The following is a 23,944-nucleotide window of genomic DNA, read 5'->3' on the forward strand; positions in this document are numbered from 1 at the left end:
TACCTGCCTTTTGTACCCCTCCCTGTGCTCTGTGTATATTAGTTGTTCTGTTTGTTTAGTTCCTCGCTGGTTCCTTGTTTCTATGTCGGTGATGTCTATGCTTCGTTTATGCTACGTTTCTATGCTATGTTTCTATGTCTATGCTTTGTTCATGCTTCGTTTATGCTACGCTTTGGATACCTATGCTTTGTTTGGACTATGCTATGCCTTGCTATGAGTACCTGCAGGTTTGCGTAAGTTTTGATCTAGTCCTTGTTTCATCCCTGCAGTGTGTTTTGTTTCCTTTTGGACTTTTATGAATAAACAAGGAAGTAACTATGATGCGGCTACCGAGCTCTTGTCTGCGCTTTGGTCCGACCCACAGTCCTTCCCTGACAGAGTGAGCCTGACAAGGCAGAATAAAATGCCTGCCAATGGCGTGAGTGAGCTTGACGAGGCTGAATGAAGTGCCTGCCAATGGCGTAGATAGTGATGAGGGTGACGAGGCTGGATTGAGATGCCTGCCAAGGCATATTTCGATACGCTTGCCAATAGCGTAGATGGAGATGAGCCTGAAAAGGTTGAATGAGGAGCATGTCGAGGCTTGGTTGGATATGCCTGCCAGTGGCGAAGATCCAGCTGCGTCTGAAAGAAAGAAACCTGAGAAATGGAAACTGTCTAGAAAACCTGGTAATTAAATTGGAATGAGAGATTAAAACATTCAGGTTTAAGTGGTTAGATGTGAGAACCAGGAATAATGAAGAAAGGTTAATGATTAATCTAGATAGAGGAAAGGATTGGATATGGCCAACCACCACCAGTAAATTGAGTTGTTGGAGTGAAGCTGTCGAAACTCCTTGTGAGGCGGGGGTAGTGGCCGCCCCGATACAAAATGAGTGACCTGAGAACTGACTTGGGGGAAGATTGCATTGAACTAAAATTAGTTCTCAGATGGTTGAGGAACCAAGAAGCAGTCATGGGAACTCCTTCGGGAGTAAGGAAGAGGGGCAAGCAGGTTGGAAAGAGTTTGTGGCGGTTGATGGCGAATTTAAACATGGGCTGAAAAGGGCAGAATGGACCGTTTAAACGAGCAATGAAAATGAAGCAAGGACCTTTTACTTCGGAATGTTTAAGATAAATTTTAAAATGATCGGGATAGAACTTAAGATCAGAAATTGTTAAGTCTCTAGCAGGATCGAATGAGCTTGATGGGGTAGTAAATTCCCCTATTCTGAGGAAGCCATAAAAAGCTAAAAACCAGCCGATGGAGAGAATAAATTTTAGGTAGGATGAAAAGGGGCCTGAACAGAGCACTAAGAGGAAATCTTTTAAAATGGAAAGAGTAATAGGTCTCCTGGAATCTGGCTAAGGAATGCTATGATTTTTTAGATCTTTGAGTAAAAGTTTGATTGAATGATTTGAGAAAAGGCTTGGAGTGGGTTCAAAGAAATGGCCTTTTGAAAAGAAATGTATGCCGGCTAATAAACTCTTGATGCAAGGGAGTTTGAATTGCCAGACATCAAAGCAATAAGTAATACATGCTAAGACGGTAGGAATGCGGACGGGGTAAAGAGGAGTATTATGAGCGAGGCAAAATTTTGAAAAAGTTTGCCAAGAAAAGGAATAAGATCTGTTAGTGGAGGGAGCTAAGCCTGAATTACAAAAATAATTGGCTGACTGGAGTAAAGGAATGAGGGATGAGTTTAGTCGAGTATCAAGTCTTTGAGAGGTGGTATCTGTGTTGGATGAACATTGGCTGAAGGGCAGAGATGACGGAAGACCTGGAATTTTGAACGAGAAAGAGCATCAGTAAGTGAGTTATGATGACCGGGAATATGGCGGGCAGTAATGATAAAATTGTGAGTCATGGCTTGCCAGGTGATGCGGCGCATGAAGGGCATGATGGACTTAGAAAAGGAGCGGTCTATATTAATTACCTCGACTACGGCTGCATTGTCGCATAAAGCGGCTATGAGTTTTCTTTTCCATTGGTTGCCCCAGACGCAGCAAGCAATAGTGATGGGGATTATATCGTAAAAGGCTGATGATTCGGATTGGGTAAAATAAGGTGGCCAGATGCACCTTGAAGAAATCCCCCAAAACCCACGGACGGAGCTGCGTCTGTGAAAAACTGAATGGAATCTGCTGAGGTGACGACGTCATCGTAAAAGAAAGAGATACCGTTCCAGTTCTGCAGGAGAGAGGACCAGAAAGACAGGTCAGAGCGGCAACCTTCATCTAAAGAAACAGAGCAGAGAGGTGATGGAAGTAGCTAGATCCAGAAGGCGAGAAATAAAAGAGCGACCTTGGGTAATTATGCGTATTGCGAAATTCACATGACCCAGGAGGGACAGGAGTTGACGCTTGGAGATGACTGGGGAGGAGAGAAAGGACTGAGAAACTTTCGAATGCGGGACAGGTTATCTTCTGGCAGAGAAGCCATGGCGTTTGAATCTAGGGAGATGCCTAGGAACTCGAGCTTCTTGGCTAGACCTGCTGTTTTCTCTTCAGACAGGGAAACACCGACTTGTTGAAATAACTGACTCAGCTTAGGGTCAGAGGGGCTGGGGTGAGGGGAGGGGGGATCATTAAGAAGAAAGTCATCTAGCAGATGGAGAACGAAAGGGAGTTTGCAAACATTTAGGAGAATCCAACAGAGAGCCTCAGACAGCTTGTTGAAGAGGCAGGGGCTACTCCTGCAGCCGAAAGTGAGCCTGACTGCAAAAAAGATACAGCTGTCCCATTTGTCGCCGAGGAGATGCCATTGAGAAGGGTGCACCGGCATGATTTTGAACGCGTCGGTAATGTCTGCTTTAGCAAGCCAGGCTCCACGCCCCGCAGTTTTGATAAGCGATATGGCGTGATCTACTGTAGCATTATACAAGGAAAATGGGGGCTCTGAAATAATGGAATTAATACTGAAATGAGGACCGGAGTGAGGAGCTGAAAGATCGTAAATAAGGCACTTTTTTCCAGAATACTTTCTGGTAGCTACTCCTTAGGGGCTAATACGGAAGAAAGGGAAAGGAGGGGATTTAAAAAGACCTATCAAATAGCCTTTGGAAATCTCCTTTTTAAGAAGCTGAGCTCCAACTTCTGGCTCACAGAGAGCTGACTGCAGGTTTGCGCAAATGAATGAGGAAGTGGGGAGGAGAGGGACGCCAATGAAAAAGCCTTAAGAGAGACCAGTGATGAGGAAATTGACAAAAGGACGGTCTGGGTGGGACTGAAGAAGGGCACCTAGTTCGGAAATAATGACAGGAGTGGAAAGGTAACAAAAAATTAATGCCTGGAACCATGACAAGTCCTGCTGAGGGATGAACGGCGGGGGCAAATGGACTTCGGGTTGGCATCTTTGCAGAAGCTGCAAATCTGAAGAAAAGAGCATGATTGGAACGAACAAACACCTTCATTGAAGTTATTACAAATAGGAGAATTATTTAAAAACCTGGATATTTCTCCCTTTGCAATCATGGCCTTGAAAGGATGAGGAAGGGAAAGGAAGAGGATGAGTAGCTGAGCCGGAGGAGAACAGGGGGGTAGGGCAGAGAGAGCTTTGATGGCCGATTGCACCCCAGGAGAAGCATGAGGAAGCTTGTGTGAGCATGATTAGGATGTCTATGTCGAGCACGGACCAGTCTAAGCGAGTTCCTGACTGAGCCAGGATGGAAGTGGCTTTAGCGGAAAAGGTTTTATGGTATTGATAGAAGTAAGTAAGTAAAATTTTATTTATATAGCACCTCTCAAGACACAGATCACAAAGTGCTTCACAACACTAAAACAAATTACAGTTGGAATAATATATTTGTATATGTAAAATAAAAGAAGATAAGATCAAATCAAAAATAAACTAACCAAACGCAAGCCTAGATAGATGAGTTTTTAGCTGTTTTTTAAAAGACACCACCAAATCCGCAGTCCGCAGCTACTGTTGCAAAAGCTCTGTCACCCTTAGTTTTCAGCCTTGTGTGATGTACAGCCAGTAGGACTTTATCGCATGACCTCAGAGACCTGGGGGGAATGTACGGATACAAGAGTTCACTGATATAAGTTGGGGCTTGACTGTGAAGACCTCTATAAGTCGGGACCAGAATCTTAAACTGAGCTCTGAAATTAATGGGGAGCCAGTGCAGCTGTGTGAAGTGGAAATACTTTTTTTGTCAGACGTCTAGCAGCAGGATTCTGAACAACCTGGAGATGTTCCAGAATTGAGACATCTGTATTTAAGGTGCAGATCTGTGATGAGGGCCAAGTATGTGTCCAGCTCTATTCTTCTATCTGGGAATACAGAACAAATAACGTCCCTAAAAATGCTGAAAGCTGCCACAAATTCTCCAAAGGCGAGATCTTTGGAGAGGCGGGGGTCGGAGGATTTACAGACTGCTGTGACGTCTTCTGAGGTTGCGGTGGTCTAGTTCAGGAGAAGGTAGAATGAGAGAGACTAAATTAATCGGTTGACCCTGGAGGATTTTTGAACAAAGTCTCGGTGATATGTTGGGAATGGGGACATAAGGTCTGCCTGAACGTAAGAAGGGGTGGGAGAAAAAATTTAGAAAGAATACAGAAGAATACAGAAAAGGGGAATAAATGTGATAAATACATCTCACCTAACAATGAGTCCAGCCGGGCATTAGCCAGTGTGAAAGCTGAGGGGAGGGGCCGAGCAGCAGGGGCCGAGCAGCAGGCTGAGCGGCAGACTACATGGAGTTTTTTGTTTAAACTCCATCTAACTGTATTGTTATTATATTAGCTGTTAGTGTTTCAGTGTTATTTTTATTTGTTCCTATGATCATTAATATTTTTTAGTTTATTGGTTTTCTTTTTTTCTTTTTTTTACTTAGTTGAGTGTTTTTTTTACATCACTGTTAGACAACGCCATGCATGAAGCTGTTGCAGAAATGGAGAGCTCCTTCAGTGAGAGACTGCTGCATCCAGGATAGAGTTGGGCACCGTTTCATTTTGAACTATTCCGGTTTCTTTAAGAGTTAAGGTCAAAAACGTTTACATGGTTTAGATGAGCTAGCTATCCATATTTCTATCTGGATAAAATAGCCTGAACTTTTCTAGGACTTTTATTTCTATTAACTTTTTACTTTTTATTAAGTTTAATATGAATTTCTTTCAGGGGTATTTTCAGCCAGTATAAAAAACAAACCATGCATCCATCCATCCACTGTCTTCCACTTATCCGGGGTCAGGTCGCAGGGGCAGCAGCCTAAGCAGAGAGACCCAGACTTCCCTCTCCCAGTCACTTGGGCCAGCTTGTCCAGGGCAATCCCAAGGCATTCCCAGGCCAGCCGAGAAACATTGTCCCTCCAGCGTGTCCTGAGTAGGGTAGGAACGTAGATCGACCGGTAAATTGAGAGCTTCGCTTTTTGACTCAGTTCTCTCTTCACCACGACAGACTGGTACAGCGCCCACATCACTGCTGACACAACAACAATCCATCTATCTATCTCCCGCACCATTTTTTCTTTATTGGTGAACAGGACCCCAAGATACACAAACTCTTTCACTTGAGGCAGGACCTCCCCCCTGACCCAGAGAAGGCACTTTATCCTTTTCCGGCTCAAGACCATGGCTTTGGACTTGGAGGCACTGATTCTCATCCTGACTGCTTTACACTCGGGTGCGTACTGCTCCAGTGAGAGCTGTAGATCATGAGCTGATGATAGGACCAGATCATCCGCAAAAAGCAGAGACACAATCCTACGGCCACCAAAACGGACCCCTCAACAACTTGGCTGCGCCTAGAAGTTCTGTCCATAAAAGTTATGAACAGAATCGTTGACAAAGGGCAACCTTGGTGGAGTCCAACCCTCACCAGAAACGAGTCCGACATACTGCCGGCAACACGGACCACGCTCTGACACTGGTCATACAGGGACCTAACAGCCCGTATCAAAGGGCCTGGTACCCCATACTCTCGGAGTACCCCCCCACAGAATTCCTTGAGGGACACGGTCGAATGCCTTCTCCAAGTCCACAAAGCACATGTAGTGAACTCCCACGCACCTTCCTGGACCCTGCTGAGGGTGTAGAGCTGGTCCAGTGTTCCACCGCCAGGACGAAAACCACACTGCGGACCCTCTTCTCTCGAACCCCCAAATAGACTTACCAGGGAGACTTAAGATTGTGACTCCACTATAGTTGGTGGAACACACTCTACGGTCCCCCTTTTTGAATAGAGGGACCACCTCCCCGGTCTGCCAATCCAGTGGAACTGCCCCCGATGTCCATGTGATCCTGCAGAGTTGCATCAATCAACATAACCCTACAACATCCAGAGCCTTAAGGAACTCCGGGTAAATCTCATCCACCCCCGGGGCCTTACCACCGAGGAGCTTTTTAATCACCTCGGTGAACTCAGCACCAGAGATTGGAGAGCAAAACCCAAGGTCCCCAGGCTCCACTTCTTCAGTCTAAGACGTGCCGGTTGGATTGAGGAGGTTTTCGAAGAACTCTGCCCTCCAACCCAAAACGTCCTGAGTTGAGGTCAACAGCACACTCTAAACTGTGTTGGCGGTGTTTTCCATGGCCTCTCCCAACTCCTCCCACACTTAGGTTTTTGTCTCAGCAACCACCCTAGCCGCATGCCGCTTGGACTGCCGGTACCCATCAGCTGCTTCTGGAGTCCAACAGGCCAAAAAGACCCGATAGGACTCCTTCTTCAACCTGACAGCATCCCTCACCACCAGTGTCCACCAGCAGGTTCGAGGATTGTCGCCGAGACAGACACCAACAACCTTGCGACCACAGCTTCGGTAAGCCACCTCGGCAATGGAGGTGCAAAACATGGCCCACTTGGACTCAATGTCCCCCAGCTCCCCTGGAACGTATTTGAAGCTCTCACAGAGGTGGGAGTTGAAGCTCCACCTCACGGGAGACTCAACCAGGCATTCTTAGCAGACCCTCAAGATTCGTTTGGGTCTGCCAGGTCTGACCGCCATTCTCCCTACCATCAGAGCCAGCTCACTATCAGGTAGTGGTCCGTGGAAAGCTCCACTCCCCTCTTCACCCAAGTGTCCAAGACATGAGGCCGCAGATCAGATGACACGACAACAAATTCAATCATCAAACTGAGGCCTAGGGTGTCTTGGTGCCAAGAGCTCATAAGGACACTCTTATGCTTGAACATGGTGTTAGTTATGGACAATCCATGATGAGCACAGAAGTCCAAGAACAAAACACCACTTGGGTTCAAAATCAGAGGACTATTCCTCCCAACCACACCCCTCCAGGTCTCATTGTCATTGCCAACTTGAGCGTTGAAGTCCCCCAGCAGAACAAATGAGTCCACCGGAGGGGCGCTCTCCTACACCCCCACCAAGGACTCCAAAAAGGGTGGGTAGGCTGAACTGCTGTTTGGTGCAAAGGCACAAATAACCTGGACCAGAACCCGCACCCCCACCGTAGGCGGAGGGAGGCTACCCTCTCGTTCACTGGGGCGAACCCCAACGTACAGGCGCTGAGATGGGGGGCAACAAGCATGCCCACCCCACCTCAGCGCCTCTCACCAAGGGCAGCTCCAGAGTGGAAAAGTGTCCAACCCCTCTCAAGGAGACTGGTTCCAGAGCCAGAGCCGTGTGTCGAGGTGAGCCCCTCTATTTCTAGCCGGAACCTCTCTACCTCGCATACCAACTCAGGCTCCTTCCCCACCAGAGTTGACATTCCATATCCCAAGAGCCAGCTTCTGCAGCCGAGGATCAAACCCCCAAGGTCCTTCGCCTTCGGCCGCCACCCATACCACATTGCACCCGACCCCTTTGTCCCCTCCCATGGGTGGTGAACCCATAGGAAGGGGGACCCACATTTCTTCTTTGGGCTGTGCGCGGCTGGGCTCCATGGGTGAAATCCCGCCCACCAGGCGCTTGTCAGCGTACCCCACCTCCAGGCCTGGAGTTGAGCCCTGGTGACCTGCGTCCGGGTGAGGGAACACTGCTTCCATTTATGGTAATCATCATAAGGGGTCTGTGGGCTGCCTTGGGTGACCCTACCAGGGGCCATCCCCTCCACCATGGTAAGGTGGCAGCCCAGGGAGGGGTAAAAAAAAAAAAAAGGTAAATATAAATGTAATGAATCTTCTTTTCAGAGGTGTACACTTTCACAAAAGATATGTATTTTTGAAAACCTAATGAAAACACATTTACACAGACCCAGTGTCTGATGCTGCAAGTAGGCTTACATGTTACTGAGCTCCCACTGATGGGCTACCCTTGTGCAAAATACCAAACAAACAATAAAGAACAATTTGTACAACCCAGTCCAGATTAGCAGCAAATACAGTAAATCAGAAAGAGTTCTTGTTGATGAAAATGATGATATCGGCCTTCTTAGACAGTATGTGTGAGCGTACTGGACAGCTAGTGTCTCCTGCAGTGAGGAACACGTTTGCTGGGTTTAGAAGAAGCTTGAATGCATAAATATGGGAATGCAAGATCTGATAGGAAAGGATAAGTTGGTTATCACCACCATGCAGCAGGATCCTCAGATATAATGGAGTAGCACATTGCACAGTCTGGTCAACTGCCTGGCTAATGTTAGCAATTTCCGGGTGTTTGTCTATGAAAAAATACACGGGCCAACGTTAACTGGGTATTTGCGGAATGTTAGTCCCGGTTTTAATTGATTCTCAAGATTTGATGCCCGACACTAATACATGTGGCACAAAGAAGTGTTATCACAAATCCTTCCTCTCAGCAGCCCTTACTTTATCACCATCACTGCTCCAAAAAAAATTTATGAGTGTTTCCATTTCTGCTGTTATTTGCACAGTTTTTCCATTTTATTACATTCTTGTATTTCCAAGAGAAGTTTGTTCTTGTTGTGCCCCAGCCATAGGATGAAACATGAACTGAACTGTACACAGAGAACTACAGACTGGTAAAAATAAAACTAAAAAAAAAACTCTGAGTCCCATACTGCTCAGGGTTAACCTGTGCAGTAAAGGCCAGCCCCAGGAAGGAGGAGTCACAGATGGAATCCCCATGATATGTGGAATCCCAGTCGCCCCTCTTTTTTTGTGACTGGTTGTTTGAAGACATACCAATTGTTGTCAATTAGTTTAAAATTATTTTGACCTCCTTTCCAAATTCCTCAAGATACCCCTTGGTTCTAAAAACTAAATATCCACATTGAACTGTCATATTATTGCATCAATTTTATTGGTTCCCTTGTTCCTTTAGTTGTTCATAGTTTATTAGTTTTCTCTATTCTTTCAGGCTTACTTGGTAGTTTTACTTAAATTGTTCTAGCCTAGTAAAGAGTTTGTTAAATAAAAAATGTTTTACTTGGAGGTAAATTGTGTTTGTTAATAAATTATTATACTTTGAGGAGCAGTTGTTGTGATTTTTTTCCATATGTGTGCAGAGTTGCTGTTTTGAGAATGCCAGAGCTAAAATCACTCTTTCATCTATTGTTTTAAAACCGGCGCTGGTATTCACAGTGCAATTCTTGACAGACCAAATGGTTATTTAATTAAACATGAAATAACTTGTATTATTTCAAAACATTCTATATATGTGTACTGCGCAAATCCAACTCCATCTACTGTTCTTTATTACCACACCTCACCAGTCATTTTTTTCATAAACCAATAACTGACAGAGACCCAGAGCTGTTTGGCAAATAATTCCTGATAATCAGGTGGTGCCCAGACTTGGTCATTTTAAATAAAATGATCAATTGTATTAATAATTTTCTTTGGCACTAATAAATAGTTATTTATAGCCAAAGAAAACTTATTGTTGCACAACAAAAGTCAAAATTAATTTTCACACCTATCTTTTATTTGGTCCTTAGTTGAACTGATCTAATGATGAACTGCTACAAAGAATCCAAGCTGGTCTCACATTAGATCCATTGTTAAATTTGTCTGAAGTGATTTTGAAGTGTCACGTTTAAAAGCCAATGGAACTTTTAATAATTTTATATACACAGAATACTGTGATGATGTTTGCTGTGAGAGGTTGGGGTCAAAGGTAAATGAGGGTTGCTGTCTGCCAATGACATCATCTAAGGTTTTTTTGCCATCTCAAACTGTATCCTGCTAAGGATAAAGTGTGAAATATGTTTTTTTCGCCCTCCTATTACTTAATGTGGTCTTTTTTCTTATCATCTTTCTAAAACTGTTTTATACCAGTGACCCAGCTTCTCTACTTAAGACTTCAGTGAGTTCCCATGACTTTTATTATTTGAATGATGGGACCACAGGATGAATTCCTTACCACAGAGGACTTAATGAGCTAATTACCTCTATTAGAAAGATTGGATTAGAACCAGCTCTTACCAGTAAACTCCCAAGGATTATTAATGTCTTTTGATTTGTTTTTCTGTTTAATTTTCTGTATCATTGTAATGTTTTTCCTCATGTACAGCACATTGAGTGCCTTGTTGCTGTAAAAGCGATATACAAATAAACTTGACTTCACTTCACTTGACTTAAACAATATGACAAGGCTTTTATAAAGTACAAAAAATTTTTAATCATTTATCCATTTAATTCCAATTTCTTCCAATGAAGTGGGGACGTTGTGTAAAATGTAAATAAAACACAATACAGTGATTTTCAAATCTTGTTCAACCTATATGCAGTTGAATCCACTACAAAGACAAAATATTTAGGTTCTGTTCTTCAAAGGTTTGCTTGTACAAAACCACCTGCAAACAGGTTTGAGTGGGCAGAGCTGATCTACAAACCAGATGCAAATCGAATTCCATGTGTAAAATCCGCTGAACAGCAGTCACAAACTTTTTAGCCCTTCATCAATATGCAAAACATAAGATAATGACCCATGCGCAAATTTATGGGAGGAGGATATGCAAATGTAACACTTTACCACCCGCAACAAGATTTATCAAGCCTAAAACGGATTGCGGGTGCTGTTTCTGTCACTATATTTAGCACATTTGAAATGCAGGTAACTGAGTTTGTGAATGAGTTGGCAGAGGTTAAAAAAGCTGTTTACAGCTGTATTTCGATGTTAGTCTGACAGTGGCTGTCAGCTTTTATAAGTTTTCATAATTTAGTTTTCATGGTTTAACTGTAGCTTTTAACATTTCTATATTTCTAAATGTTTGTACTGTTTTTTTTTGTAGCACATTGAGATACTTATGGAATTATAAATAATTAAGACACAAAATGCATAAAATAAAACTATGTACAAGTACTTACAATGGCGACAGCAGGATCAACTTGAGTGACTGGTTCCTGGAAAAACCTCTTCAACAGAACAAAAAGGCAGATGTCTTTCTGAACAGAAAGTCTCTGGCGATGTGGCTAAATCTCTCACAAGGTCAGAGACATGGATGGGATGCTGCAACTGAGACCTGTGGTTAGTCTATTCTGGATGGTGAGTGAAGCATCACACAGGTGGTCTGCAGATGTTTGTGATGCCTCGTTCCGCTGTCTACGGTATCGTCCATCAAGTGTGTTTTATGGCTGGCTGAATTGACGGCTGCCACATCACTAAGAGGTAATCGGAAAAATGCAGAATTAGAAGATGGTGCTTACAAAATATTACAATTAGTTATACCCCTCAAAAATTAATCACATCTATAATATTATACTTGGCTGACACAGTAGTCATGTTCTGGTGGTACCTCCTCCAGGGCAGACACCTCAGCTGAAAGCTGGTCCCGCCAGAGAGCAACGCTGACTGCCTCAGTCCAAACCTCACCCTCATCCTCTTCTACAGCCTCCTCTGGGTCATCCTCTGGGGTCATGACATCCACAGCACCAAGGCAGATGTTGTGGAGGATGGCGCATGCTGTTATGAACTGAAAACAATTTAAAAGAGGGTGCATATATGTTTATGTGTATATATTATGTATAATGTATATATAAAATGGATCTAGGTCAAAACTTACGTGAGGTACAAAGGTGTCGTGCACCTCCAGCGCTTGCAGGAAGATGGCCCTGAATCTGGTTTTCATCATTCCAAAAACACGCTCTATTATAGAGCGTGTTTTTGGAATGATGGCTATTAAAGCGCTGGGCTCCCACACCTTGTCTTGTCCTCTTGTAGTGAGTGATGAGGGGGAGTGGATATTGGAGGCATGGGTACCCTCCATCAGCAAGGATAAAATGCCCTGGAGGAGGATCAACTGTACAGTGGGCTGTGGTGGAGCACCCTAGAGTCATGTACTGACCCAGGCCAGCCGACATATGTGTCAATAAAATGGCCCCGATGGTCAGAATATGCTTGCATGATTATGGAAGGGAAGAGTTTCCTGTTCCTGTAGCACTGACCATCAGGGCTCCTTGGACACCTGAAGCGGATATGGCAGCTGTCAATTGCACCCACAGCTTTAAGAAAAGCTCTGTGGCGTGCCAGCCCTGCAAACCCACGGGACACTGCCTTAAGTCCTCAGGGGTCTTTAGAAGGTAGACAAATGGCCACCACCTCCTCTGTAACTCTGTGGACAATGCGATGGACAGTAGAGCAAGGCATCCCAAATACACTTCTGATACTCTAAGGCCCTGTCCCAATACCCACACTACACCCTACGCCCCTCTATGAAGTGTTTACTTTGTACAAGTGCATGTAGGGGTTGAAGTGCGCAGGTTACAAGCGTGCAAAATTGGAGAATTGGGACAGTAGGGGTTACGTCATCGACTTGCAGCTCTGCACCATAACTGCAACATCAAAAAGGGCGGGAACCAGCGCTGTTTTCACAGTCTTACTGCTAAAAAAACTATTTAAAACTGCAACAAGCAATTGTTTTGAGGAGAATAAAGTGCAGGAAGCGACACCAGACTCTCGCCGCGCCAGTGTTTGTTTGAAAGGTAACTTCAGTGTTATGGCCTACTGACTGCCCAGACTCACTCTGAACCCACTGGTATCTTACAATGTTGAGCCTGGAAAACCAGTAAAAAAAATTTTTGCCGGCTTGTTGTCTAAAGTTTACGCAGTTCTTATTATTCTGATTTGATGGCTGGTTACGTTTACGGTTGTGATTTGTTTTTGCTCAGAACGTCACCTGCTTAGATGCAGGCTTCGCCGAAGGACAGATTGAGGGCACAAAGGGGGCGGGGCTAAGGACCACTCTGGAGAATTGGGATACACTACGCACTCGAACCCATCAACGGGATCGCGCAATTCAGGGACACAAGGGTGGAAGTGCGAGTACTGGGACAGGGCCCGGGTCCTTCGAAGGATGCAGCCCCTGAAGCTGATTTCCGGGTCAGCCTCGGCGTTGGTACATTCCCTTTCCGGTTGATTTTGTCAAATATAAATTTGCTTCAGTACTTGTAAAAGTGTTCTGCATCTTGTTAAATTGTTTTCTGAAATATTAATTTGTTTTCTGAAATATAAATTTGTTTCAGTACTTGTAAAATGTTTCGCATCTTGTTAAATTGTTTTCTGAAATGTAAATTTGTCTTTAGGTTTGTAAAATGTTTTAGATTTTGTAATGTTGGTTTGCACCCCACGGCCACCGTAACAAGTTACTAAACACAACTACAAATTATAAAACACAACAACATTTCAAAAAACACAACGACATTAACTAAGCACAAAAACATTTCAAAAAACGGAACAACATTTCAAAAAAACACAACATTTCAAAAAACAACATTTCAAAAAACACAACATTTCAAAAAACACAACATTTCAAAAAACACGATAACAGTAACCTACCGGAAAAGATTGGTGCCAGTGGAAGACATGAGACATCGCTGATTGGTTGACTGTGCTGTTGGACGGACCACAGTTCTTGTTCCACCCATATCGAGGATGCATTGAGGCATCCTTCTGCGAACTTGGGTAAGCTAGGTTTCCCATAATGCACTCACCAGCAGCAGTCAATGGAGAAGGTGAGTGCAGACATTTATCGTTTTTATACCACTATTATTTTCTGACAAAATGTAGTTTTAAGGCGAGAAAGTCGACCTCAAAACTTCATCCATGCAGTCAGTTTAACAAGAGTGAGCCTAGTTTGAAATGTGCTCCGGTATTTTCGGAGCAGCAGAGCTCCGCAGACAGGTCGCAGTGGCTGCAGGCTCAGCGGGCGGCTGGAGGGGTTTTTCCCCACTAACTGACTGACCTCAACCAGTCACTCTGTGATTTTCTGCTACTTGTTATTTGTTTGCAGCAGCTGAAAGTAGATATAAAGCATTTTATAATATGTGGTGGATAACTGCAAGTACCAGAATGTAAAATATAATATTTTCTCTTTTGAAAATGTTAACATTTGTCTGAGCTACCGCACCCTGCTGGCGGTCAGACGCCTCGGAGTCCCTCCGGTCCTTGGTCCCCAGAAGGGATCACACTCTAAATAACACTTGCTCCTAAAGGAACGACTCTCAAACTGATTCTAACGTTTAGCTGTTTAATCTAAATAAGGCAGAGGAATGTTTACAGAGATCAGCGCTGAGGCTTTTGTCTCGGACTGTCGCCGTCTGTACATGAGGGCCATAGCTAGTGATCAAACAGAGCTCTTTCACTTTTGTCTTGGAAGTGGTGGCCTAGTGGTTAGAGTAGGGGATTTGCGTTATAGGCCACAAGTACCCGGGTTCGAAATATAGCCTGCCACTCTGGGTCCCTGAGCAAGTTTTTTGAAATATTGCGTTTTTTGATTTGTAGTTGTGTTTTTTGAAATGTAGTTGTGTTTTTCAATTTGTTGTTGTGCTTAGTTAATGTCGTTGCGTTTTTTGAAATGTGTTTTGTGAAATGTTGTGTTTTCTGATTTGTAGTAGTTTTTTGAAATGTTGTGTTTTCTGATTTGTAGTTGTGTTTTTTGAAATATAGTTGTGTTTTTTGAAATGTTGTTGCGTTTTTTTAATTTGTAGTTGTGTTTTTTTTTTATGTAGTTGTGTTTTTCAATTTGTTGTGCTTAGTTAATGTCGTTGCGTTTTTTGAAATGTTGTGTTTTGTGAAATGTTGTGTTTTCTGATTTGTAGTTGTGTTTTTTGAAATGTTACATTTTTTTATTTGTAGTTGTGTCTTTTGAAATGTTGTCTTTTTTGAAATGTTGCGTTTTTTATTTGTAGTTGTGTTTTTTTAAATATAGTTGTTTTTTAATTTGTTGTGCTTAGTTAATGTCGTTGTGTTTTTTGAAATGTTATGTTTTTTTAAATGTGTTTTTTGATTTGTAGTTGTGTTTTTTTAAACGTTGTTGCATTTTTTGATTTGTAGTTGTGTTTTTTTAAATATAGTTGTGTTTTTTTAAATGTAGTTGTTTTTTAATTTGTTGTGCTTAGTTAATGTTGTGTTTTTTGAAATGTTGTGTTTTTTGAAATGTTGTTGCGATTTTTGAAAAGTTGTGTTTTTTGAAATGTTGCGATTTTTGAATGTAGTTGTGTTTTTTAATTTGTTCTTGTGCTTAGTTAATGTTGTGTTTTTTGAAATGTTGTGTTTTTTGAAATGTTGTGTTTTTTGATTTGTAGTTGTGTTTTTTAATTTGTTGTTGTGCTTAGTTAATGTTGTTGCATTTTTTGAAGTGTTGTGTTTTTTGAAATGTTGGTTTTTTGAAATGTTGTGTTTTTTTAAATGTTATTGCGATTTTTGAATGTAGTTGTGTTTTTTTATTTGTTGTTGTGCTTAGTTAATGTTGTGTTTTTTGAAATGTGTTTTTGAAATTTGTTTTTTGAAATGTTGTGGTTTTTGATTTGTAGTTGTGTTTTTTCATTTGTTGTTGTGCTTAGTTAATGTTGTGTTTTTTGAAATATTCTGTTTTTTGAAATATTGTTGCGATTTTTGAATGTAGTTGTGTTTTTTTATTTGTTGTTGTGCTTAGTTAATGTTGTGTTTTTTGAAATGTGTTTTTTGAAATGTTGTGTTTTTTGATTTGTAGTTGTGTTTTTTAATTTGTTGTTGTGCTTAGTTAATGTTGTGTTTTTTGAAATGTTGTGGTTTTTGAAATGTTGTGTTTTTTGATTTGTAGTTGTGTTTTTTTATTTGTTGTGCTTAGTTAATGTTGTTGCATTTTCTGAAATGTTGCGTTTTTTGAAATGTCTTTTTTGAAATGTAATTGTGTTTTTTAATTTGTTGTTGTGCTTAGTAAACGTCGTTGCGTTTTTTGAAATGTTATGTTTTTTTAAATGTTGTGTTTTTTGATTTGTAGTTGTGTTTTTTTAAATATAGTTGTGTTTTTTGAAATGTAGTTGTTTTTTAATTTGTTGTGCTTAGTTAATGTTGTGTTTTTTGAAATTTTGTGTTTTTTGAAATTTTGTGTTTTTTTATTTGTAGTTGTGTTTTTTTAAATGTTGTTGCGTTTTTTGATTTGTAGTTGTGTTTTTTGAAATATAGTTGTGTTTTTTAATTTGTAGTTGTGTTATTTTAAATGTAGTTGCGTTTTTTGATTTGTAGTTGTGTTTTTTGAAACATAGTTGTGTTTTTTGAAATGTAGTTGTGTTTTTTAATTTGTTGTTGTGCTTAGTTAATGTGTTTTTTGAAATGTTGTGTTTTTTGAAATGTTGTGTTTTTTGAAATGTTGTGTTTTTTGAATATAGTTGTGTTTTTTAATTTGTTGTTGTTTTTAGTGAATGTGTTTTTTGAAATGTTGCGTTTTTTGAAATGTTGTGTTTTTTTATATGTAGTTGTGTTTTTGAATTTGTTGTTGTGCTTAGTTAATGTTGTTGCATTTTTTGAAATGTTGTTTTTTGAAATGTTGTGTTTTTGAAATGTTGTGTTTTTTGAAATATTGTTGTGTTTTATAATTTGTAGTTGTGTTTAGTAACTTGTTGATGTGGTTTGCTCTACAGGGCCACCGTAGCATTCCTTGTTATTGTAGCTCCGCAGGCTCTTCTTTTACCCTTTGCTGAGGTGCATCTGAGAGCAATTTGTTTTGGTGCCGTCTCTTTAAATGCTATTTAGGCCGTTCACACCCCGCCCCCCTCCAGATCAGAGAGAGTTCCACTCCCCCTGATTCAGCCATTTTTGTAGTTTGATACCAGAGATACAATTGTCTTGTGCATCAGAACCAAGGCAAAAATGGCAAAAACAATGCAAACCTGTGTATATAATATTACTATTCAAAACATGCATTACAGTTCATTCCTCAAGGAACTAAAAGCAGCACACAGCACTGACATAAGCAGAAGACACGATGCTACTGCTATCAGAACAATGGCCAGGACAACATATCAACACAATGATTCATGTCTAAAATAAAGTTTGTTGTCATTTTAGTGTTATTTGCAGCTTACTGCTTTGCTGTGTTCATCAGAAGGAATTGAACCCTTAATCAGATGAAGTCTTTTAGCAAATCCTTCTTGATGCTGGTCTAGGTTGCTGAAGGCACTCATCCTTGAAATGCGGAAATATGAGTATTCTCCAAGTTGGAAGATTCTGATTTGAAGACAAATTTTCATCCATGGCTTAGTGGTGAAGTAATCATCTTCCAGATGAAAGGTTTGGGGTTTGATCCAGAACCCCGCCACATGTCAAAGTGTACTTTGTAAAGATACTGTTTACTTCAAATCACTTGAGATGATAGTTCAGAGTTAAATTATAAATGATTTAAATAAAATGTATCAGTGATAGTGGAATTATCTTTATTGAATGTTCTAACAATTGACACAACACATTTTTTGTGGAAATCCAGAGTATTTGCGTTCCACTCCATTCAAGTAAAAATATATTAATGAATTTATTGTTATTTAGCAACAATGACAGACCTCTGAGTTCTAATTAAGACCTGTACCAAACAGCAGGTCGTTCTGGACCTAGTTCACACTTTGATTTTAAGAAACGCCCAGCTTAAGCTAAATTGATAGTTGTGTGGGAGAGACCAGAGCACAGCCTGCCTACTGCTGCAGCACTAGTCATGGATAATTACACTGTACAAAGCTTAGTGTATAACACAGGACAACAACACTTTCTCTAAGTTTCATCCACACACCATTACCCAGAACCGCAAAACAACATGTTCAGAGTTGAATGAGTCAGTTCAAAACTGAGTGGAAGTAAACTAACGTTAGCCCAGCACCTCAGCAGACATCTTCTGTGCAAAGAACCTAAGCAGAATATGATGCACACTTACAGAAGATATTTTGAAGCCATATGTACCTGCAAATATAAACACATAGGTGTTACGTTGACTACCGCTTTTCACTGGACAATGCATCAATACAGCCACCATCTTGGTACGGGGACCTTGCAAGCCTAAAGCATGGCAGCCTATTGTAGCAAAAGACTGTCTCCAACTACAATCACTTAAAGCTTTCACCCAACCTTTAAGCAGTTCGATTTATTACAATGTAAAGCATGTTTCATGTAGTACACTAATAAAAAACTAAAGATATAAGAAAAATATGTAGCCAGTTATGTCTGGCCTATTTAAAATGACCTCATCAAAATGTTCTCCATAGGGTTAAACTATTTTCTTACTCCATGATGTGGTCTCGTTGATGTGCTTCACACAAAAGCTAAGTTATTCTAAAGGGATCATATGTTGAACATTCTGATAAACATGTTTGTTTTATAGAAGTATAGAAGTTGAAGAATTAATGATGAAAACCTACATAGTTTTCATCACAGTTTATGGAATAAAATATCACGTTCTGGTCATCAATTTCTTTTAAAATCAGCAAAATGATCAGATCTATAACCCAGTGGAACATTGGTTTACATATATTGAAATGAAGTCACATAGTGTACAATTTGAACAGAACAGCTGCCATTAACTCTTTTTTTGCCTTTTAAGTTCTACCGGCCCAAAGCATCTGTTTAACTGTGTTTCTCTCCTGGAAGAAGCCACAGAGGGAGCTGTTGCTACTAGAACATTTGAAGAAATTATTATTTTCTTTTATAGAATTGTTTATTCCACATGGGAAGTTATTTAGTAGAAGAAGTAAGCTGGTGACAAGTTATAAAATGAGTCCGGGAAGAAAAACAAAGGGTGTGTACTCCAGGCTGTATCTACGGATTGAACTTGTTGGATTTTTTTGTCAGTCCTGCTGCCGAGTAATAAAGTTGAACTATACCGCTGTTGCTTGTGTGGTGTAACCCTCCCATTATCTATCTTCAGTGCTTCTGTCTACATTCTGTCCTCTCAGCCTTCAGTCAGTCTCAGCAGATGACCACTCATCCTGAGGCTGGTTCTGGTTCTGCTGGAGGGTTCTTCCAGTTCAAATGGAGTAGTTCCATTTCGATTACATTTCTACGCAGGGTTCTAGTGAGATCACTTTGACCGGACGTGAGATTGAACTTATTAAACCTGCATTGTTGCTGACAGGTGCATTTCAGTCAATTAGAAAATGAATGAAAAGTTCATTCATTTTTCTTAATGTTAAACGTACATAGTCAATAGATTTACTACACAGAAAATGACATATTTCAAATATTCACGTTGTAAATGTTAAAGATTCTAACTCACAGTTGAAACTGAGATGTGTCCTCCGACACACGATGGTGACGGTTCTGACATTCAACATCTACGTCTTTATTTCTGTAATATGTTTTGAGCCAGCTTTCTCAAGCCTAGGTAACTCATGTTGGAGCAGAGAAAACTGTCCTCAAGCTTCAGGAGAAGACATTTCATTAAAAGAAAAAAAATGTAAATATTGTTTTATTTTTCTATTGAAATAGCGAAATGTTGGCCATGTATAATATTAAATGATGCTCCCAACTGGGTACAAAATCAAATAAAATCTGTCAGACTCAGAGACCTTCTTCAGGAAAGCACCCTGTTACTATGGAAACAATTGTGTTACGTTAAGGCTAGATTTTGCCTTAACCCTTGTGTGGTGTTCGGGTCTGTGGGGCCCATTTTCATTATTTACTGAAGGACAAATTATACAATTAATGTAAATTAATTGTAAATTTGTTTCCACTCATATCATGATTTTAATTAAGTGTTTGATTGTGAGGCATTAAAAATTACAAAATGCAACGGGTCCACGGGACCCAGAAACATTGGATGAGTAAAAACAATATGAACACCACACAAGGGTTAAATATAGGTATTAAAATTGTTTTATAGCATATTTCTTTGTTTTCTGTCTGAAATCACAGTAAAACTGTAATTTTGAGTCTTGGTCTTGTGTTATAACACTTCCACTGTGTCAGGTGAGTGAAACATCTTTGCTAATTATTATAAATCAAACTCTAAGCATGGTGAAGTAAAAACATAAATCTGTTTTTGGACATGCAAAATACATTGAACAAAAATATAAAGGCAACACTTTGTCTGTTGCTCCCAATTTTTATGTGCAGAACCCAGAAATCTAAGACTTTTTCTATGGACACAAAAGGCCTGTTTCTCTTGGAGATTGGTCATGAATCTGTCTAAATCTGTGTTAGTGAGCACTTCTCCTTTGAAAGAAACAAACCTTTTGTGTCCATAGAAAAAGTCTTTAATCTTTGGGTTCAGCTAATGAAGTGTTGCGTTTATATTTTTTCAATGCATGATGTTTACAGTAGATCACAGTAAATGTTTTTTGTGTGTTTCTAGACTGCAAAGACATTTGCTCTTCTCACATTTTAGCTAATGATAAGCTGCAGGTCTATAACAATAATAAGTCATGTTGGTTGATTTGGAAATGTTTCTCCTTCGTTGTGTACCAGTCCATCAAAGGCACACTGAACAGTGACAACATGTCCTCCCTTTATAATCAGTATCATTCACTTATGAATATGTGTGCAGACCTAATGTGTAGCAGGCCTGTTGTCACACAGCACACAGTGAGAAGATTGGCAGACCTAATGTGGAGCTGGGCCTACACAGAGTTGGGTTTCAGGCTAATTGGGATCATACGCCGCATGTGCAGTTTTGGCACATGTGCTAAATTAATCAGGGACTCTTTAATGGTGGAAAAATTCTCCTGTGTGTAGTTGGAGAAGTGGCTTGACATCCACCCACCCACCCCAAGACCCCCCAAGCCTGGGCTGTGTCTAAGCATGGACCTTTTGACTCGATAAACACCCGCTCTCTAAAAATTGGGGTTTGTATCTCATGCTCACACCAAAGCACTCTCAGGCCACCACAAAGGCTCCTCTTAATGATTAAATTGAATGATTGTTTCAAATCTGCAGATTCCTGGCAACTGACGCTTCCTCCTGATTGTAATTTATGTCGGAAGTCATTGCTGTCCTACACTCTGCCACATCCAAAGCCCAGGAGAGGGACTGGGTACGGGGATTGGGCTTATAGTATCCTGTCTGCTGTAGATCATGGGCTCACCTTGCAGCATTTCTTAAATCTGCTCCACTTTTTCCTTTTCATTTGTCGAGCCCTTTTTGCCAACCTGAGCTCTGCTGTTTAGGTTGACCTGTCATTAAGCTGCATATGATTTAGCCTTAACAAAATTTGACATCCTATAGGCAAGGACTGATTAGGCACTCTTAATGTATGCAGTTTGTGTGTGTGTGTGTGTGTGTGTGTGTGTGTGTGTGTGTGTATGTGTGTGTGTGTGTGTGTGTGGGTGGGTGTGTGTGGGTGTGTGTGTTTGTGGGGTGGGGGTTGCAAATATCCATGTCAGCCATGGATTGTACCTGATGCTGAGAGCGTTTCTGCCGGGCCACAGAATAAAGGAAAATGACTGATAAATAAAAAAATAAAAAACAATGAACATGATTAAGAGGAATCTGGAATTTCATCCCTTCTGTCTGAGATATTTGAAATATTAATCCATAAATGTTCCTCAAGCTCAGAAGCATCTTTCCACTGGTACACCTGAGACTGTGATTGAAACACTTACAGCTTTTAACTTTTTGGTTATTTAGCATGTTGACATTAATCTTTCATAAACATGGGTTTCATCTTGTATTGCAGACAGGATATATTATAATGATTGGCTGATTCAAACATAATACATTCATAAAGACAGTTTAAGATTAACCTAATGAAGGTCACAAACTCTGGACAGGTTAGCACTTTTGACAGTAACTCAGTTCTTCATCATGGTGCTTCACAGTATAATTTAATACTTTTAAAATGCAAAACATCATGAATACAATAAAATATAAAAAACATTTTAGCTGTCCAGGCGTTTCCCAAAGTCATTGTTTTCCTGCTCAAAAAGGTTTTGGGTTCGGGATGCTAAAGCTGAATAAATTAGAATCTAAACACTAATAAGGCTCATTTTGTCAGATTAAAAGTACTCTCTGAAAATAGCAAATTTTAAGCAGGCATTAAACATACTTTTCATTAAGCCCACTTTTATGTATATATTTTTTATTGGTCTGATGTAATATTGTAATATATATATATATATATATATATACACAGACTACTGGTCACACGTTTTAGACACTCTTTCTCGTTTAATGTTAATGGTATAATAATAATAGACATAATAATAATATTAATAGATGACATTTACATAATAAACATTTATTACATTACACATTTGTAGTAAACAAAAATTTGTAAAAGAACATTAAACATGTTTTATATTTGTGATTCCTCACAGTAACCCTTCTTTGCTTTGATGACTTAAATATTCACCTTTAGCCTGCTCCTAATGCACCTCTGTGAAGTTCTTTCAAGACTATTTGGAAAACCATTTCAGGTGACCATTTCATGAAGGCAGTAATCAAATGCGTGGAGTTATTTCACGCTTTTTTATTCAGTGAGATTCTACTTACAATGTAAACATTGTAAGTAGAATCATTTATTTGTTACTTTATTTATTTTTCATCATTTATTTATTACGTAAATATCATTTCTTCTTATTATTATTATTATTTCATGGTGTGACAGGGATATTCTGACAGGTCTAATCCCAACCAATCCCATGTGGCAGTCAGATTTTCTTTCAGCAGTCTTACTACAATCAGTGACAGGCTGAGTGTTTCCGTGGAGGAGGACCACCATGTTGGAAAGGTTTGTGTGCTGACTCAGTCTGAAATTTAGGGACTTTTGAAACAAGCTTTTGTTGTTTTTCTCCCTTTTTTCTTTTCTTTTTTTAAACTTAGAAAAAAGGAATTAAAACCTTTTATTTTTATACACATGCTGTTTGCAACAAATGTTTCCTTTAAAGTAAATGATCTTGGCACTCCGGCGCTGTTCTGTTGTTTACAGGACCAAGCACTGGTGTTTGCCCCACCATGACCCAGCATCCTGCTGATCCAACACACTTCCATGACGCCGTCTGGGAGTGTGCTTTAAAGGCCCTCAGGAAAGCTTTGGGGAAAGGGATTCAAACAGTTACAGAAAGAAAAAAGGTTCAAATCTTTTCAAAAATTGGATTTATGTTCAACATTTATGTAATATTTGTGATTTACTGAGCTGCTGACTGCTTTGTATAAATTTAACAAAGACTTTAATCTGATGTTAGAATAAACATGTGGCTCTATTTCATTTAACTCTTCAGTTGGTTGTGTTGGTCAAATTATATATATATATATATATATATATATATATATATATATATATATATATATATTCACTGCTTTGTTCTCATCATAACTTTGTATTATTAATATAATGTTTGACAACTGCTGTGTAAATAAGGCTTAGCCGAGTTGTGTTGAAAATTGTGAAAGAGCAGATATTCATCTAATCCACTGATTTCCTCATCTGTTAAAACAAACATTCATATTTATTCTTCATCTTGTGTTCAATGCACAGTAAAATAAACTGACCGGCTGATGACAAGCATTTTAATGCTGTGTCAGAACAAGTGCTGCCGACGGAAAAGAAAAACGTACATTTCTCACAACAATAACTGACTCCATCTTTAGTGAATTAAATGTCTTTGACGACATTCTGAAGCGTGCAGAGACTGGAGTCACTAAGAGGCAGCAGAGGCCCAGTTGCTTTGAAACCCACAGTGGATTCTCCGTTTGTTTATTAAGTCTTACAGCTCAATAAAAAGCTAAATTATTGGCTCAGAAAATTCATAATAAACATAAACTAATATTCCATCTGAATCATGCACCCAGTTTTTAAGGCAGGTTTTTAGATATTTTAAAACCCACAAGAAATATTGTTAATTTAAAAAAAGACAGAAAAAAATTTTTGGGAAAATGTTTGTTTGGAAAAATATGTTTCCAGGCAAATAAATTATTACTAATAA

The 23,944-nt window shown here is 40.0% G+C and overlaps 1 long non-coding RNA gene and 1 pseudogene across 3 annotated transcripts; one reads left to right on the top strand and one right to left on the bottom strand.

Annotated features, from left to right (window-relative positions):
* Positions 1-1,500: 1,500 nt before the first annotated feature.
* LOC124856551 lies at positions 1,501-7,927 on the bottom strand (annotated as a pseudogene).
* A 5,675-nt stretch (positions 7,928-13,602) lies between these two features.
* On the top strand, positions 13,603-23,226 carry LOC124856462. 3 transcript variants are annotated; one of them, XR_007035337.1, is made up of 6 exons: positions 13,603-13,745; positions 20,757-20,866; positions 20,958-21,054; positions 22,337-22,435; positions 22,627-22,749; positions 22,948-23,226. It is a non-coding gene; the product is annotated as an uncharacterized LOC124856462 (long non-coding RNA). The 3 variants fall into 3 exon arrangements; XR_007035336.1 differs by having other exon boundaries at positions 13,603-13,795; positions 20,958-22,435; XR_007035335.1 differs by having other exon boundaries at positions 20,958-22,435.
* Positions 23,227-23,944: the final 718 nt, after the last annotated feature.

This window comes from Girardinichthys multiradiatus, chromosome 20, assembly GCF_021462225.1.
Source record: "Girardinichthys multiradiatus isolate DD_20200921_A chromosome 20, DD_fGirMul_XY1, whole genome shotgun sequence".
NCBI lineage: Eukaryota > Metazoa > Chordata > Actinopteri > Cyprinodontiformes > Goodeidae > Girardinichthys > Girardinichthys multiradiatus.